Below are 19,974 nucleotides of genomic sequence, written 5' to 3' on the forward strand. Positions count from 1 at the left end.
ACATAAAATCCTAGTAGTAGGGAACATTTGTTACTGTAAAAACCACAGACATGTTTAGTAAATTATACTCAAAATGTAAGTTGTAAATTCTGAAAACTTATGCACAAATTTTGTAAACAGACTTATACACAACTATTTATCTAAAAATGCAGCCAATGTATCTGCCTTTGTTTGTTTGTTTGTTTGTTTGTACACCCATTTAAAAATACTATGATAACTAAAATGAGAGAACAATCTGCTGTCAAAAGGGAGAAAGGTTGGGTGAGCCCAGGCCTCAGGAGGGTAGCCAAGCTAGTGTTCAAGAAAGTGAGAAGGACAACCCAACCATCGGAGTGATCTGGAGGTGAGTGACGGGCAGGAGGGCAGGTAGATGTGGGCTCCGTGAATGTTTCCAGAGAAGATAGCCATCGGAGCCTTTACAGGTGAGCAGTCTGGAAAAACCATTGTTGAAGTGACGGCAGGTGAAATGGTAAATGGCCTGTATTTGTATAGCGCTTTTCTAGTTCCTAAGGACCCGAAAGCGCTTTACATATCCAGTCATCCACCCATTCACACACAAATTCACACACTGGTGATGGCAAGCTACATTGTAACCACAGCCACTCTGGGGCGCACTGACAGAGGCGAGGCTGCCGGACACTGGCGCCACCAGGCCCTCTGACCACCACCAGTAGGCAACGGGTGAAGTGTCTTGCCCAAGGACACAATGACCGAGACTGTCCAAGCCGGGGCTCGAACTGGCAATCTTCCGATTACAAGGCGAACTCCCAACTCTTGAGCCACGATCGGCCCAATCATAGTGGAGAGCACTCGAGAAAAATTCAAGTGTGCACCAAGTTCGGACTGGGCCTCAAATTACTGATTTAATGTATGTATAAAAGAAAATACCGAATGTCTCGTTGTTATTGTTGGATTCTGTTGGATTCTGGATTGTTAAGACCAGTGTAAGCTATTCACCCAACTTAAACATGGAACGTCTACTTAAGTAAATGTTGGTCTATTCTTTGATTTAAAAGAAAGACAGAAAGAACAGACTGGGTGAGTTAAACTTGCTCACATCAGCAGAGAGAGAACAGCCTTGCACCATAAAAACATCTTGATAAAAAATAAAACAGCTCTAACTCCTGTCTCTTCTCTTTATTTTTACTATTTTCAACAGAAAACGTAATTTGCTGTATTAAGCGACTCCAATTTTACTCTAACCTGTGATTTTGTGCTGGTATTTTGTCCTGCAGAAACTGATAAGAAACCTTGCAGAGCCAGAATAAAAATTTATGAAAACCTGCATCCATTAATTACAGGTGACATATTTGCTAACAATTCTCACAGCAAATTAGAGCAGATGGAGATGGTTGTTGGATTCTCTCCAAAACCTTGATGCAATTCCAGCACAAATGCTTCAAATGTTTAAGAGTTTTGCGTAGCCTTGTTTTGGCCGTCACAACCTTCAGGGAACTTTGAAGGAAAGTCCTTTCATGGTTCCCTGAAGGTTACAGATTGTTGGGTTGTGTGAATAAAAGAGAGAACTTAGATGTATTAGGAGTAGCTGGTTGTTAGGGAGCCTCTGCTCATGTTAGGCAGACAGAGTGCTGAAGTGTTGCTGCCCTCTGCTGGACTGTGTGTTGTATTCAAAAGTCTAAAATTAAGATACCCATGTAATCCCTACGTGCTATTAAAGTGCGTCAAGATTAAAAAATGCTTGTCATGATGCTGAAACAGTTTCCTCCTGTGAAAAGAACAACTCAGTCAGTCTCCAGATGAGAATACGTTTGACTCTCTCTGATCATGCCCACTCTCACTTTCCATCAGAGTCTTTATTAAATCAGTCACCTCGATCACTAATCCACAACCACCAAGTATCCACCTGGTTATAAAAAAAACTATTTTGATTGTGGAGGGAAAGTTTATTATTCATGGCTTTCATGGATGAAAGGTTTTCTGTTTCGCTTGTTTGCCACATATTTTTTGCACAATTCCTCAGTGGTTATGACCGATGTATGTTCGGTTCTTTCCTCAAGAGCGACTCTTTTTGCCAACTGATCTTCATCCGCACTGCCATGAAGAAAAACATGCAAACATTGGAAGCCAAACAAAAACCACCTTTATGAATAAACTGACCAAAACTATTTATCAAAATGAGGTCTGACATGAATGTAACTTCCTTTATTGTTGTCATAACTGTTGCTGAGTCACTGCATGTGTCCGAGTAGCCTTGCCTTTTTAATTCATAAATAATTACCCCAAATTCCACGTTTCCATAAATCTATCAGTACTTCTCATTGTGATTGATTTCCATCTGTTAAAATAATTCAAAATGTGTATCGCTACTGGCTTCTGGATCTGAGAGTAGCTGTTCAACAGACAGGAAGAGATTACAGTGCATTACAGTGAATAACAGTCATTTCATTTAGTTCGTTTAGTTTGGTTGTTGTGGTTCTCAAGTGTTTCCAGCACTGATCTTGCACAAAGTTAGCTCGAAATATTTTACTTTGACCTTTTTATCTCATGCACCATTTCAAACCAAGCTTATAACATTAAAGAATCAAAAACAGAGTAACAAAGTAAAACTAAGCCCCTCTACTCTACTCTTGAACAATATCGTTTTTCCCCTCCCAAGTAGTGAGTGAGTTGCTGATCTGTATAAAGCCATACGTCCACTGTCGGTAATATTTTAGGTCTTTGCTTGTTATATCATCATGATTCACTCTGTTTACCCTGAATGCAACATCTGCCTCACACCAAACAACACTTTTCCTTCTAGTTTGCACTTCTTGATGTTCTTTTTTCTAAACATATTCTGACATTTTCAAGATTTCTGTAAGGGAACATATGAAACGGTTAAAAACTATGCTGGTCTTTCAACTACAAGGTTTCTTACATCAGTCAAGACAGGAGTGTTGCAAGGATCTTAAAACATTGAGGGTTTAGCCCAGCCCCGAATTCTTTTGGATTTTCACTTTATTATTTTTACAGAGGAAATAATCTAAAACGTCATACATTATGCCTTACCTCAAGGTTGAAGTCAGAAAATGATACTAGAAGAAACAATCAGTGCAATTTGATTAGCTCGTGTTGGTTCCTATTTTTTATTTTAAACAGAAGGAGTCAAATGAAGACTTCCCTTTGTGCAAGTGAGCTTTGACATTTTTAACTTTGAATCTAAACACTATATAGTAGTGATAGACTACATGGATGAACTGAAACACCACCGCAGTCATTGAATGACTGAAAGCCCAGTTTAGTAGACGTGGCATCCCGTGGGCAGATGGTCCACAGTACACTGCAGAAGGGTTCAAAAGCTTTTGTGAGAAATATGGTATCTCACATCAAACTTCATCACCTCACACGACTCACGCTATTGGAGAAGCTCAGACGGTGAAGAAACTGTGGAACAAAACAGTAGACAATCATTTAGCGTTGCTGGATTACCGTACCACCCCTCCTCAAATCAGTTGCTTTGTCACCTGCTCATCCACTGATGGGTAGGATACCAAGAAACAAGTTGCCTGCAGCTAAATGACACTGACAAGGTCAACCAGCTGCTACTACTACAAGTTAGCATACTGTGGGTGCATGAATCAAAGCTCTGTTTCTGCTAGGGCTACACCTCCCTTTATTTAGCTACATTTGCACCAATCCAGAGTCCAGTGGCTGACACTACAACAGATACATGTATACTTTGGAAGCGTCTCTCAATCTGTGCGATCACAGCATATTTAATAGCCCAACATCCAGACTGTAACTGGCAGTGAAAAGCACAACATGTTTGTAGTTCCAATGTTGATAAAACCTAAACGTGTCAAACTTAAAATGTGCAATCCTGCTTAGTGGGTTTAAAATGGACTTGTATGGTTTGGAGGTGATTTACTACAGGGATGTTCAGCCTGCAGCTGACCAGCCGTGATCGTATAAATACAGCAGACAAAGTGGAACAAGTATCCATGAGGGTGAAATGGTGGTTTTCCTGTCTGAAATCTAAAAAAGTATAAAGTTTTCAAAAGGAAGGTACCATCATCAGAATAATGATGAGAGTTTCAATCATTATTCGTTTCATAAGGAGTTGGAGCAGGTGGACAATCAGTCAATCAGCGCCACCTAAAGGCATGAACTGACAAGTAATTCACCACAGTATTTACATGATCATATCTTACCACAAGAGGTCAGTAAAGGGATTTAAAAAACAACAACAGTCAAATTAGTTCCCAGAACTTAAAAATGTTTTGGAAACTTGTTGCCTCAAAAAACAAACAAACAAAAAACAGTAGTGAGTACTCACTCTACATCCTGACTCAGGACATAGAGTGAGAATAGAACAAAAGATTAAAAAAGGAAAACAACACACAAACAAACAACTAGTCACCACTTAAGTTGTTAAGCTCCCCTATTTGAAACCACAACCTTTGGCTGTGTCTTTGTTGGAAATCTTCTGTTTAATCACATTTGTTTAAATTCAGTCTCTTTTACTGTTGCATGTCATCCATACTCTGACGGATTTTTTCAACAACTTTGTGAATAAAAATGTACAGGCACAAAGTCTGGTCAAAGTGTTCTGATCTGATCTCAGCTACCAGAAAGTCTTATCTGAAGCTGCTGTTTCATCATTACGAAATCTCAGGGTCACCCTGTGTTTTTCACCAAGCTGGGAAGGTTTCATGTTAAATGCTTGTGATGCTCTTGCAGTATAACAACATATTTACTGGAGCACTTCATATTTCTGTAATTCTTGTGAATGTGATAACTCAAGAAAGAAGCAACTTGGATTTTCAGATATTCAGATTCAGTTTTTGTCAAAAAGCTAAATGCTTGTGCTCCTGCAGTATAACAATATATTTACTGGATCTCCAGTAAATATATTGTTATACTGCAGGAGCATCACAACCATTTAACAATGAAACATTCCCAGCTTGGTTTGTAGTGCCACCTTTTGTGTAGGAACACATGATGTAAAAATGTTCCAGCGTTGATGAATCATATCAAGAAGTCAAAGCCTTTATGCCTTAGACTTTATGGAAGCAGCTTTTTTTATCGTAATTTCTGAACTCTTGTGCTGCTTTTTCCTAACTCAGTAAGCCGTTGTGGAAATAACAAAAAAAAGTAAATAGTGCACAGCGTGCGGTGCCTTTTTGTTACCCACTGATCACCGGTTACAAGTTGACTTCTTAAATTAACCTGTTTTTATTAATGTTTCAAACGTCATGTGTCTGCTTTTGTCTCATCTCTCGTGCAGATTTCAGACAGGAGAATCACCATTTCACCCTCATTCTTGTTCCACTTCATCTGCTGTATTTGCTTTAAAAACCTCGCCTCAATGCCGTGACCCGGATTCGAACCGGGGTTGCTGCGGCCACAACGCAGAGTACTAACCACTATACGATCACAGCCGGTCAGCTACAGGCTGAACGTCCATGTAGTCGATCACCTCCAATCCACAGGAGTCAATTTTAAACCCACGAAGCAGGACTGTACATTTTAAGATTCACACGTTTAGGTTGTATCAACATTGGAACTACAAACATGTTGTGCTTTTCACTGTCAGTTACAGTCTGGATGTTGCATTTTCTTATTCCACCGTAAAAGCCTGGAATCTGCGTGTAACAGCTGACCTGTACGATGTGCAGAAGAACACCAAAATGTATTAACGGTCAGACCACGAGACGTCCCTGTGTTAATGGAGATATTGTTACTGTGCCACGTGAGTAAATGAGTGCATCATTGACACAGATTTGAGGATCTATATGAAGAAGAAAAAGCACAATACAGACTGTAAGTGCAACGAAAAGTCCAGGTCCCTGTGTTCTGCAGTGCAGTTTCTGCGCTCTGTTCAGCAGCTTCTTCTTTGTGCAGATACTCCGGTCTGGAAAGTTGAGGAGATCTTTTGGAGAGAATCCTGCTGACAGAAGGGATTAGTGTACTCACCAGTGTCACCTGATCTCTGACATCACCACAAGGAGACCCCTGCATTGAGCATTTACATTGATGTATGATAAATAAAGATGTGGACTTTTACACCAGAGTTGTGTCTTTCAGTCCACCTGCTCCCACTGCTTATGAAACATATGTGTAATTTAAAAATGATTGAAACTGTAATCATTATTCTGATAGTACAAAGACAACAGACAGGGCTGGACTGGCCATCGGGCATCATTTGCCCGGTGGGCCGCTCGATTTTTTGTTTTTATGGGCCGATTGACAGTATTCAATAAAGCAAGATAAAGACCGTGCTTTATGTCCTGATTTAATTCAGAGTGCTCTGCCTAATTCAGTAATAAGGTGGGCACACAACAATGGCGACGAGGATGACACGGAACTGGATTTGTTTTTGTGAGAAGTAGACCCAGCGCCGTCACGGTGTTAGCGAAAACTAGCTAGTTTGAAAAGTCGGGTATTCAACCGTTCGCCTGCTACACGGAACTGATTTGTTCCTCAAGTGAATGCAGCATACGCACGCCAAACTTTCCACAAATTGTCCCAAACACCAGGTGAGACTGTGCAACAATCATTTGAGGGATGCAGTGGAGAAAAAGATCAATGAACTAATCGACATGGACATTATAGAACGTGTAGAAGGACCTACACCTTGGGTAAATCCTGTAGTGGTACGCCCAAAGAAATGTGACAAAGATATCAGAATGTGCTTAGACATGAGAAAAGCAAATGAGGCAATAATCAGGGAAAGATACCCCATACCCACTGTGGATGAAGTCTTGCAAGGACTAAACGGCTCTGCAATCTTCACCAAACTCGAGTTGTGGGGATATTAGGGATGCAACGATACCAATTTTTTCAAACCGATACAATACGGATACTTGGATCTGAGTACTTGCCGATACAGAGTACAAAAACGATACTTCTACCACACACACAAATGCAATGAATTGGAAGACAGGTTTTATTTTATTCTCTGCCGATAAAAAATAAAATCTTAATAAAAATGACCACAAAAAAATTTCAAGTGAAAAATAAGCACTTCTGTTAAATTATTGCAGAGTCTCCACATTGTAATTTAACAAAATATCACTGAACTATTGGCACTGTCTCGAGCTTTCAGAATAATAAATAAACACTTCTGTTTGGAATAAAATAAATACAAATTAGGTTTGAGAATAAAATAAACTTTTAAATTGTTGCAGAGTGTCCATAATGTAAACAAACAAACAAAATAACAAAAGTATTTGGCATTGACGAACAAACTCCTCATCTGCCCGTGGATCATCAGTCCACTGTGCCGTTAAACCAAGGACTGACATCGCATACACACTGCTTGTCTTTACCTCTTTAGAAAGTTTTTGGCACCATTATCTCCCTGATGTGTGGGCGGTTGGGAATTTCATATCGCAGCTTGAGTATGCTGAGAAGACGGTGCAATCCTATGTTTTCCACGACCGGCAATGGCTGGTCATCCAGAGCGATAAAATGAGTCGAGCCTCTGTTATTTTAACTGCCCGTGGATTTTCTCTTGACATTTTTCATCGCTTTTCCAAAACCTGAGTTAAAGTTGGCTGTTCCACACTGCTGACATTTTGTTTAGCCTAGCTACAGCAGCCTCCAGTTTCTCTTTTTTATCTGGAGCCGCCAGTTTCACTCGCCTAACCCTGTGCCTGTTTAGCGCGGGATGTCCCCCTAGTGGCCAATCTAAAAAACTACAACAGAAATGATAATCCACCCTCTGATTAATTAAATAAGTTAGAATCGGTTCATGGTATCGGTTAACTTTTACGAGTATGAGTACACACACATTTTACAGTATCGGCCCAAATACCTGATACCAGTATCGGTATCGGTGCATCCCTAGGGGATACCATCAGCTAGAGCTTACCCCGGAGTCAAGAGAGATAACTACATTTGCAGTGCACAACGGAGTATACCGGTACAAAAGGCTAATATTTGGAGTCTCATCAGCTAGTAAGCAATATCAGCATGAGATCGCCAATGCACTAGCTGGCATTGAGGGAGTTGAGAACATTTCAGATGATGTAATCATACACGCACCAGACCAAGAAACCCATGATAAGCACCTGCATGCTGTGATGAAGAGACTTTCTGACTGTGGCCTGACACTAAACTCAGAGAAGTGTCAGTTCAACATGGACAGACTCGTGTTCATGGGAATACTGCTGACACAGAAAGGCATCGGCCCAACTGAAGAAAGAGTGAGAGCTGTGGTGGAAGCCCGAGAACCGAAGAATGCTACTGAGGGGAGAAGCTTTCTTGGACTGGTAGGCTTCAGTAGCAGGTTCATACCACAGTTTGCTACACTCTCTGAACCACTTAGATGTTTAACTCGAAAAGAAACATTCGGGCCAGAACAAAAGCAAGCATTTGAAAGGCTAAAGACTGAGTTAGCCAGAGCAGGTACCCTAGCCTATTTTGACAAAGAAGCCCCAACCACAGTCATAGCAGATGCAAGCCCTGTAGGCTTGGGCGCAGTGCTAATACAAATACAGAACGGAGAAGAGGTTCCAGTGTGCTACGTAAGTTGGAGTTTAACAGACTGTGAGCGAAGATATTCTCAAACAGAAAGAGAAGCCCTAGTACTGGTATGGGCATGTGAGAGACTACATCCATATGTGTATGGCAGGAACGTTTGACCTCATCACAGACCACAAGCCATTAGAGGTCATACAGCCAGAGATCTAAACCTTGTGCACGCATAGAAAGATGGGTTTCAGACTGCAACCATATGACTTTAAAGTAGTGCACATCGCGGGAAAACAAACCATTACGGATTCACTGTCAAGACTGCTGTCTGACACCACGTCAAAAGAGATACATAAGCATGAATCTGAAGAATATGTGAGATTTGTTGCAGTTAATGCTACTCCAAAAGCACTCACAACAAGAGAGGTTGAAGAAGCCTCTGCTACAGACTCTGAATTAACAGAAGTGCGAAGAGCTATTGAAAACGGACACTTTGAAAAATGCAAAACATATGCACCCATTGCAAATGAACTGTGTGTCGTCGGCTACATAGTTTTGCGGGGAACTCGCATTGTATTGCCAGAAAACCTCAGAGCTCAAGCACTTTCACTAGCTCATGAAGGACATTTAGGAATTGTTGGAACCAAACAGCATCTCAGAACAAAAGTTTGGTGACCAGGGATGGACAAAGCTGCAGAAAAGTTTTGTAAAGCTTGTCATGGATGTCAAATAGTAGCCAGATCAGATCCACCTGAACCACTGAGAAACACACTTTTACCAGATGGACCATGGCGAGATGTGGCGGTAGACTTACTGGGACCGCTACCTTCGAACCACTCAATACTTGTACTGATAGATTACTACAGTCGGTACTATGAGTATGATGTAATGTCATCTACAACTGCTGAAAAAGTCATTGACTCTATTGACTGTGTATTTAGCAGACATGGGCTACCAGTTACCATCAAATCTGATAACGGCCTACAGTTCAAATCTGAGCTGTTCAGAGAATATTGTGAAACTAATGGAATCAAACATATAAGAACTACACCAAAATGGGCTCAAGCAAATGGAGAAGTGGAACGTCAAAATGCATCATTGATGAAAAGAATAAGGATCGCACCAATTCAATTCAATTCAATTCAATTCAATTTTATTTATATAGCGCCAAATCACAACAAATGTCGCCTCAAGGCGCTTCATAGATACAGAGAAAAGCCCAACAATCATATGACCCCCTATGAGCAAGCACTTTGGCGACAGTGGGAAGGAAAAACTCCCTTTTAACAGGAAGAAACCTCCGGCAGAACCAGGCTCAGGGAGGGGCGGCCATCTGCTGCGACCGGTTGGGGTGAGAGAAGGAAGACAGGATAAAAGACATGCTGTGGAAGAGAGACAGAGATTAATAACAGATATGATTCAATACAGAGAGGTCTATTAACACATAGTGAGTGAGAAAGGTGACTGGAAAGGAAAAACTCAATGCATCATGGGAATCCCCCGGCAGCCTACATCTATTGCAGCATAACTAAGGGAGGATTCAGGGTCACCTGGTCCAGCCCTAACTATATGCTTTAGCAAAAAGGAAAGTTTTAAGCCTAATCTTAAAAGTAGAGATAGTGTCTGTCTCCCGAATCCAAACTGGAAGCTGGTTCCACAGAAGAGGGGCCTGAAAACTGAAGGCTCTCCCTCCCATTCTACTTTTAAATACTCTAGGAACAACAAGTAGGCCTGCAGAGTGGGAGCGAAGTGCTCTAATAGGGTAATATGGTACTACAAGGTCATTAAGATAAGATGGGGCCTGATTATTTAAGACCTTGTATGTGAGGAGCAGGATTTTGAATTCAATTCTGGATTTAACAGGAAGCCAATGAAGGGAAGCCAAAACAGGAGAAATATGCTCTCTCTTTCTAGTCCCTGTCAGTACTCTTGCTGCAGCATTTTGGATTAACTGAAGGCTTTTCAGTGAGTTTTTTGGACATCCTGATAATAATGAATTGCAGAAGTCCAGCCTGGAAGTAATAAATGCATGAACTAGTTTTTCAGCATCACTCTGAGACAGGATATTTCTAATTTTAGAGATGTTGCGCAAATGGAAGAACGCAGTCTTACATATTTGTTTAATATGTGCGTTGAAGGACATATCCTGGTCAAAAATGACTCCAAGGTTCCTCACAGTGTTACTGGAGGCCAAGGTAATGCCATCCAGAGTAAGAATCTGGTTAGATACCATATTTCTAAGCTTTTCAGCGCCGAGTACAATGACCTCAGTTTTATCTGAGTTAAGAAGCAGAAAGTTAGTGGCCATCCAAGTCTTTATGTCTTTAAGACATTCCTGCAGTTTAACTAATTGGTGTGTGTTATCTGGCTTTATGGACAGATAGAGCTGGGTGTCATCTGCATAGCAGTGAAAATGTATGCTATGTCTTCTAATGATGCTGCCTAAGGGAAGCATGTATAATGTAAACAGAATTGGTCCTAGCACTGAACCCTGTGGAACTCCATAATTAACCTCAGTGTGTGAAGAGGACTCTCCATTTACATGCACAAATTGGAGTCTATTAGATAGATATGATACAAACCACTGCAGTGCAGTACCTGTAATACCTACAGCATGTTCTAATCGCTCTAACAGGATATTATGGTCAACAGTATCGAATGCTGCACTAAGGTCAAGAAGGACAAGCACAGAGATGAGTCCACTGTCAGAGGCCATAAGAAGATCATTTGTAACCTTCACTAAAGCTGTTTCTGTGCTGTGATGAACTCTGAAACCTGACTGAAACTCTTCAAATAAACCATTCCTCTGCAGGTGATCTGTTAGCTGTTTGACAACTACTCTTTCAAGGATTTTTGATATGAAAGGAAGGTTGGAGATTGGCCTATAATTAGCTAAGACTGCTGGGTCTAGAGATGGCTTTTTGAGTAAAGGTTTAACTGCAGCCACCTTGAAGGCCTGTGGTACATAGCCGATTATTAGAGATAGGTTGATCATATATAAGATCGAAGAATTAATCAATGGCAGGACTTCTTTGAGCACCAGCCGAAGGACTTGATTGGAAGCGAGAGCTAAGAAAATATGTAACAGTGTATCGCAGCATTGAACATCCAACCACGGGCAAAAGTCCAGCAGAACTCCTGTTCAACCGCAAAATGAGAGGAAAGTTACCGAACATCAGTGAGGCAAAAACAACGGAGTTGGACGTGCGTGACAGAGACGCTGAACAGAAAGGAAAATCAAAGATTTCTGCTGATGAACGAAGGGGAGCTGAGTATTCAAAGGTTGACACGGGAGACACAGTGCTGGTTCAACAAGACAAAATGTACAAGTTTACAACACCATTCAACGCAACACCAACGTAAGCAGAACTGGAAACCAAGTCATTATTGAATCACCAACAGGAGCTCGCTATCACTGGAATACGACATATGTGAAGAAATACGAGACAAATGAGACCAGAGAAGGACACTACGAACAAAACACAATACCTGAAAAGGAGGAAGGTGAAACACCCACAAAGACTGACACCTTCACTCCAACACCACAAGAGGGCTCCCAGGGGCCAGAGAGACCAAGTAGATCACAGAGGGCTAAAAAGATACCTGAGAGGTTTCGTGATTTTGTAGTGAAATGAACTATAATATGTTAAGGTGAAGAGGCAACTTGAAATTGGCAAGTTTCAAGTTCATTTGTGTATGTCAACATGTATATATATAGTTAGGGCTGCACCAGGTGACCCTGAATCCTCCCTTAGTTATGCTGCAATAGATGTAGGCTGCCGGGGGATTCCCATGATGCATTGAGTTTTTCCTTTCCAGTCACCTTTCTCACTCACTATGTATTAACAGACCTCTCTGTGTTGAATCATATCTGTTATTAACCTCTGTCTCTCTTCCACAGCATGTCTTTATCCTGTCTTCCTTCTCTCACCCCAACCGGTCGCAGCAGATGGCCCCGCCCCTCCCTGAGCCTGGTTCTGCCGGAGGTTTCTTCCTGTTAAAAGGGAGTTTTTCCTTCCCACTGTCGCCAAAGTGCTTGCTCATAGGGGTCATATGATTGTTGGATTTTTCTCTGTATCTATGAAGCGCCTTGAGGCGACTTTTGTTGTGATTTGGCGCTATATAAATAAAATTGAATTGAATTGAATTGAATTGAATATAAAGAAAAAAAAAAGGTACATGTGTGGTGAGACAGTTAGAAAATATAACTGTTAGAAAGTAAGACAAGAAAGAATGTTCAATGTTGGAAAAAAAAGACATCAACGTTATTACGACTAAAGTTTGAGTCTAAGGAAAAGGGAGATGTCATGTATTGATATATGGCTATGTCTTAATGTGATGACTTTTGAACCGGATGTTGTGGTCTGAAGGAGGCCTCATTAAGTGGCTAGTTGTCAGATCGACAGTATTCAATAAAGCAAGATAAAGACCGTGCTTTATGTCCTGATTTAATTCAGAGTGCTCTGCCTAATTCAGTAATAAGGTGGGCACACAACAAGTAGGAATCAAGCTCCTAAATTTTGCGAGGCGTCTGATAACGAGGGGTGTTCGCATGAAAATGATAACAGCAGGTATTGGTGAAGGGGGGCTTTTAGGGGCGTGAAAGAGGAGTGGTCCCTGAAATTCAATACACTTATTTAGATTATTGCAATGATGTTGTGTGTATTGTGTTGCTCTCTTTTTGCTAGTTTTCTCCTTTTTTTTTTCTCTCAACAGGTGATCGTGGTGATTGTTTTCTTTTTTTAAGTCCCTTCTCTCACTGTCACTCTTCACCTCAAATAGACCAATACGGCTGTGATGATCCACTTGGTAAAGTAAATCCATTGGTCATCGTTCTTGGCCCTCAGACAACAATTCTGATGGCTAAAGAACCAAACAGGACCAGCAAAAAAAGAAGAAAAAAATAATTGGGTATTGATATGGTTACATCCTGGAATTAATACTATATGTTATGTTAATTCTGACATAAATGAAATCCAATTAGAAACTTCTGAAATGCTGCATTTTCAAATTGTGAGCTAAGTAAAGGATGGCTACAACAGAAGATGAACAGTGAATGAGGCCTATAAGAAGGCGTAGAGTAGCTGAGACAGACGGTTAGACCAGCAGGTGTTTTGGAAAGCAGTGGCCATTCATATTTCACAGTTCATACACTCCAGTCCAGCATAAAAGCTTGGGTGATGGCTAATGCAGTAGAGGGCTTAAAGCTATAGTTTCATTGCTTGCTGTTTCAAAAGTGTGTTACAAGACCTCAAATACAGTTCTTATTGTGTAAAATCTGCAGTAATGTTCTCGTCTCTGTCTGGGTAGGAGTCAGCCAAATCATGACATCATGGTCTGCCACTGTCCATCATGTCTGGTTTTTTTTGTTTGTTTGTTTTTCCCCTCCACTGCAGCGTATTCTGTTAAATGCAATCTGATCTTGTGAGCTGGAAACTGGTGCTGATGTCATATGTATTTGAACAAATGCAATTTGGTGTCAAATTGTGCAAATGTGCCTGAAAACTAGAATCCATAGTGGAATGATAAAACAAACTGGACTGATAAAATGAGAAGCCTTTGTTATGCTAAGAAATGATGCCAAGGTAGTATTGAAGGTATAGGTTTCCTTGTCTCCTTATTATTTTATAAATAAACATGTTACTTCCTTAAGAGCTTTGTAGGAAATGGATATTTGGAAAGTTAAATATTATAAAACAAGAATTGGAAATTATTTTGAAAAGTGACATTAAACAGTGTCTCCTGTTTTTTCCAAAGCAGAAATTGGCAGTAGGGAATGTTCATGGGAAGAGTCTTCTATTGAGATCTTTAACCTTTTTTGTTTCCCATTGCAGTGAAAGAGTCATGATATGATGGTTTTATCCAACACATCCATTCTGAGGATCCAAAGCAACACCAAGGGTGGGAACCTACATGGTTGCTGTGCTCTAAAGAGGGCCTACAGGAGTAGTATTTACAGGAACATGTAGAAAGATACTGCTGTGGATAGCTGCATAATGAGGTTTGATACTCTCATGCTGAAGAGACACTACAGCCTCTGCTCACAGTGATGTACAATGCGATCCCTGCACAGCTCATATGCTGAACAAAGAACTGCTAGGACAGGTAATCAGTCCCCTGCTGGGACAGATTGGGGAGTAAGCAGTTCATTCAGCTTCTTAAAATAAGGACGTCATGTTCTCTTCAATGATTTTGTGTGTTTCTCCGTTAGTACACAATTGGTCCAGTACAGATTCCAATTGTTCAGGCATTGTTCCTGGGTCTGAAATGCACTGGGATGTCGAGCTTGGAAAAAACTCTCCTGAGTTTCTCTGATACACCGGCTACATAGGGGACAATGTTCCCTCTAAGCTGCACGTGTGCACAATTGCGCACTGCTGGCACGGTCTCTACGCACAGAAAATCTGTGTTGCGCACAAAAAAAAATCTAACCTGATTTGAAATTAAAATTAATACTTTAACAAATCTGTTTTGCAGTGTTAGTCAGTGAGTGACTGCTCCCGTATGGGATTACAACGATGCCATCATCCCATAGTCCAGCCAATGATGCGATTCACATTCGTATATACGCAGCTAATCAACGTCGTTGACAGGCTATGACAGCGTCCTTATGACACGACACCGGTGTTTTAGCTAGCAAAGCAGCGTGGCTGATGTGGAGTGAAACCACGTTAATGACAACGTGTACAACCATTGGAGATGTGAGCAGGACAGACGGAACAACTGACGGAAAAAGTGTGGACTTTATACCAGTTTTTAAATTGTGTTGATCGGCCACGTAAAACCAGAGTTACAATAAAATTATATGCAGTGTTTGGTTTTCTTCCTGAATACTGTCGTTGTTTATATTTACTGCGGGAAGAAACGGTAAAAACGGTGTTTTATAAGGAAAACGCTCGAAAGCCTGTGAGCAAAAACAACAACAAAAAAACCCAGCCTTTCCTATTGGTGGACAAATGTACCATGTTGACCAATCAAAAAAGGATATGGCAACATGGCATTTAGTTGTGTAGGAGGGGGGAGTTTTAGGAGTGACAGTGGTGTATTGAGATGTGAGAGATTTTCAACATTTAGCGCAAATCTTGTGTAGTTAGTGTGTAGTGTAGTCAATAGTGTTGTTGTGTGTGTCAGAACAATGAGGCGACTGCTGAATGTTACAGGTGTTACAGCAGTGATACATCTGTGCCTTGAGGCGACTTTTGTTGTGATTTGGCGCTATATAAATAAAATTGAATTGAATTGAATTGAATTGAATTGAATCTGCTGCTGTCAGGCCTGCAGGTATCAGGCTGTTGTTCTCCTTTATGTGGACAGAAATTATTTTTTGGAGTGGCACAAATAATTTGTGTGGCATCAGATTTGATGCAGAACAGCTGATTGTTCTGTAAATAGTTTGAAATGTTTATTTAAAAAAACGCCTTGGCTGCATTTTTAGATAAACAGCTGCAAAAACTTTGTTGTTTGCATTACTCAGTTACTTTTTTGAAGAAGTAACTATATAATTAATTGCCCAACATTGGTCTTTATATACTGTATTTTGCAGACAGAGATAAAGGACTCTCTCCCACACCACAGACTCATAATACAAGTCAGAGCTTTATAAAAATTAAAAAAAAAAGAAACGAAAGAAAGTTGTGTTTTCAAAATTGGAGTTCAAGTTATTTTTACTTCCAATAGTGTTAACATACTACACAGGTCAGGAACAAGATTTTTTTTTTAAATTTTCATTGTAAGTGGGATAAAGCAGTTAATTAAAAGTAGTCTAACATAAATGTAAATGCTGTAATTTGATTATTTTAATAAACATGTAACTTGGATGGATTTGATGCTGGCATGACCACAGTGCACACGTCTGCTGTTGCTCACAGTGGTAGTGATGATCAATTCGATTCTTTTTACTGAATCGAGTTTTAATGAGTCACTCACCAAAGTGAATCGCAAGGGAGGGGGTGAGTAACTCAAATGTGCTGTTAGCATGTTAGCAGAGCGATGCTACTGTGAACTGAGGAGCTATTGTCTTGATGTGAGCTTCTACTCAGGGTTTTTTCTTCCAGTTCAGAACAGAAATGTTTTTGTTAAGAAACTGGCTGTTTTTTCCCCCCCACAATTAATTATAAGCTAGATATATTTCTACTAATGTAATTAGTTTGCTAACAGCAACAGGGATGAGTCATTGAGTCAGTTGTGCTTGTGAATCATGATTCACAAGTCAGTAAAGTGATTCTCGATTATTGAACGATTCGTTCACGAATCGAACATCACTACACAGTGGTCCAAGGGACCGCTCAGGGAGTTGTGTGTTCGCTCTGACACATGAAAAATTAGAGGGAACATTGATAGGGGATGACAAGGCTGTTGCGTCTGTCTTTCTTATCCTCCCTAGCTGGTGTCTGATCGTCACCATTTGACCTTAGAACTGAAGAAGCTTATCGGATGAGAGGTGAAACGTCTTCAAGCAACTTAAAGAAGTCCAGACGCTTTTCTTTCCAAGCTCCTTAAACTACAATGACCTGGATGACTGAGAACATTCACAGACATACGAGATAAGGTAAACCAAAGTGTGAATCAAAATGGCAGGAGACACTTTATTTTATCATTAAAATATAGGTATACAGGTCATTTCTTCACACAGAAGGAGGTAGATTCCCGATTAAGGTTTTATTTTGTGGATTTGTTGAATGAAAAAGAGATCTGTACCCACTTCTCAGACTCCACTGGCACATCCCTCTGCCTGTAGTGATTTTGGCAGCCTGTTGAGCCAATTGTGTAACCCTACAGTGATGCACAGACTTATGTAGCCAAATGTGTTGCATTTTGTGACCTTGCACCATGTGCAGCCAATCACAGATGCCTGAATAATTGTCTGAGACCTTGCAGCCTGTGGTGAAATCCAGCCTGCTAAGATACCCACGGTTTCATTCATAAGCAGAACCCTACTAGAAAGGAGGTCTCAAGACCAGATTTCTGTCCTCATATGATGCACATGGTGTAAAATGTTGATGAGGCTTGCTGCATATGTTTGGCTTCGAATGGAAACATGCGCATGTCATGGTCCCCGTGTCTACCCAGCCAGCCCCGCAAGGCTACTTGTGTTTTGTGTTCTCTCTCTCTCCTTCACTGCTCTGCCTGGGCGGAGCTCACTGCGGGCTCCCGCCCTTGGCCCACACACCTGTTCGCGATTAGTTGTCATTACCTGTCCACTGCTTAAGGCCAGGACGCAGACCTTCTCATCTCTGGATGATTGTGCAAGACACGTTAGTGATCCTGTCAGCTCCCGTGAATCTATGCTTGTGTATTTTGTGACTTTAAGTAATTCACTTCTCCTATGTGATAGTTTTCCTCCCCGGACCTGTGACCCTCCTGCTGCGTGGACATGTGTGTTTGGATGTGGAGACGGGAACGAGTGCGAGAGAGTTTTCCCTAGGGCCTTTGGAACCCCGGATTTTCCCCCTCAGTGTATATATTCTGCACTGGTGTTGTAAATAAACTGTTTGGAAACGTCAACCTGCTCTGCACTTGAGACCCTGCTATCGACCGGGACAGCGCAGGCTTCAAAATAAGACGCAACCATTTACTTCTGAGATATGGCCTTCTTTTTGGTTTAATTGTTTTGTGTGGATTGGCATTTAATTGCTGGTTTTGTTTTTGGGTTTATTTGTTGTTGTTGTTGTTGTTGTTGTTGTTGTTGTTGTTGTTGTTGTTGTTGTTATAGGAGCATTAATGTGTAAGCAGAGCAGGTGGGCTTCAGAACAACCCTCAAGGCTCAGTCCTGAGCCAGAGACAGAAAGATTATCAGATGCTGCCTGCAGCTCCTCGTGTCCTGTCAAAACCATCAAATATTAAAACACTTTTAGGTCTGTTCTCTTTCATAAATCCACAGCACTGTAACCTTCTCTCCTTAAAAGCCCCATTTAGCAGGTTTGACATGATAGCTATTAACAACCATAGCTGGCATGTATGAGAGGGTCTGCCAGGAGGGGGGTAAAAGCACTTTCTGTTTTCTAGAAGTTGTGTGTAAAACCAATTCAATTTCACTTTGATTCCCCTCCTCTACTGACAAGTTATCATTTTTTTAGTTTATGGTTTTCACACAGTCCAAATAATCAAAACACACCTAGATGAAATCAAACCTAATCAGTTGTGACATATTCCAATTCATATTGTCAATTCTTTTAGGAACAGATGCCTTTGATGACTGACTTATTCAGCAGTGAAATAGGAAACATAATAGAAGAATACTTACCATTCTAGACTGATCTTGGCATGCTTTGCTACTGATGGTGGACAGACTTTTACAAATGTTGGCCAGGGTGGCCAGAGGAAGATGTGAAACCAAACTGGAACGCGGGGAAGAGAGGAAACCTCAGGTGGCCTCGGTGTCCGAAGCCTCCAAGACATGAGGCTTCTCTGGAGGCTTGGGTGGTGGCCAGTGACGACAAAGAAATATGGAACCCAGAGATGACAAAGCAGGGCAGGTCAAGCACTTTAGTCACACCCGCCTACCATGTAAATATTGAGTCCACCTTCACGACCCTGGTACCAGAAGAAGTAATTTAAGGTAAACAATGAGTGGGAGCGCTCCAGAGTGCTTTTCTAGTCCCTAAGGACCCCAAAGCGCTTTACACAACCTGTCATCCACCCATTCACACACTGGTGATGGCAAGCTACATTGTAGCCACAGCCACCCTGGGGCGCACTGACAGAGGCGAGGCTGCCAGACACTGGCGCCACCGGGCCCTCTGACCGGGTGAAGTGTCTTGCCCAAGGACACAACGACCGAGACTGTCCAAGCCGGGGCTCGAACCGGCAACCTTCCGATTACAAGACGAACTCCCAACTCTTGAGCCACGATCGCCCCCATAAATGTCAAAATGTTATAGAGCTCACACCAGTGCCAGCATTTTTTCATTGACAGAGTAATTTCTTTAAAAAGAAGCTTACTGTACAATCTATCTATCTATACAATCTATTCCCTCTTCGTTCTCCTGTAAGAGGACAAAGCCCCCCACATAGCTGGCATCTACTTGAAGTTTGAAAGGCAGGCTGACATGTTAGGCCAACAATACTGGTGCTGTACAGAGCAACGTTTTCACTTCTCTAAATACTCAAAAATGTGTTTCTCATCAGCTATTTATTTTGCAAAGAAAAAATGATATAAGACAATGACTGCTTTCAGTTTATGAAATGAATCAAAATAAAATAAACCGCTGTAACAGTTACTGCATGTCAATATTAATCAATATGTTATATTTTATTTCAAAATAAAACGCCAGGTTTCTGAAGTTCCATTGTTGCTTTCATTTGGTTAGTTACTGTTCTTACTGTCTTGGAGCAACTGTGACCACATCATTTCCTCAGGGATTAATAAAGCATTCTGATTTTTATCTAAAACTACACCCTGCCACCACAACTTCTTATTGTTGTTGATCTGGGGATATTAGGGGATAACAGTTCATCTTGCCTCAAGGGCCCCTCTTTTAGCTTAGTGCAGTCATTCTGCTCTGGAGTTAGATCTGTTTTCTAATTTCACTATTAGTATTCGTTGTTTCTTGACTC

The 19,974-nt window shown here is 41.1% G+C and overlaps 1 non-coding gene across 1 annotated transcript; it reads right to left on the reverse strand.

Annotated features, from left to right (window-relative positions):
- Window positions 1-5,309: 5,309 nt before the first annotated feature.
- Window positions 5,310-5,381, reverse strand: trnah-gug (transfer RNA histidin (anticodon GUG)). The gene has a single exon. It is a non-coding gene; the product is annotated as a tRNA-His (tRNA).
- Window positions 5,382-19,974: the final 14,593 nt, after the last annotated feature.

This window comes from Neolamprologus brichardi, chromosome 22, assembly GCF_056152115.1.
Source record: "Neolamprologus brichardi isolate AB-2024 chromosome 22, ASM5615211v1, whole genome shotgun sequence".
Taxonomy (NCBI): Eukaryota; Metazoa; Chordata; class Actinopteri; order Cichliformes; family Cichlidae; genus Neolamprologus; species Neolamprologus brichardi.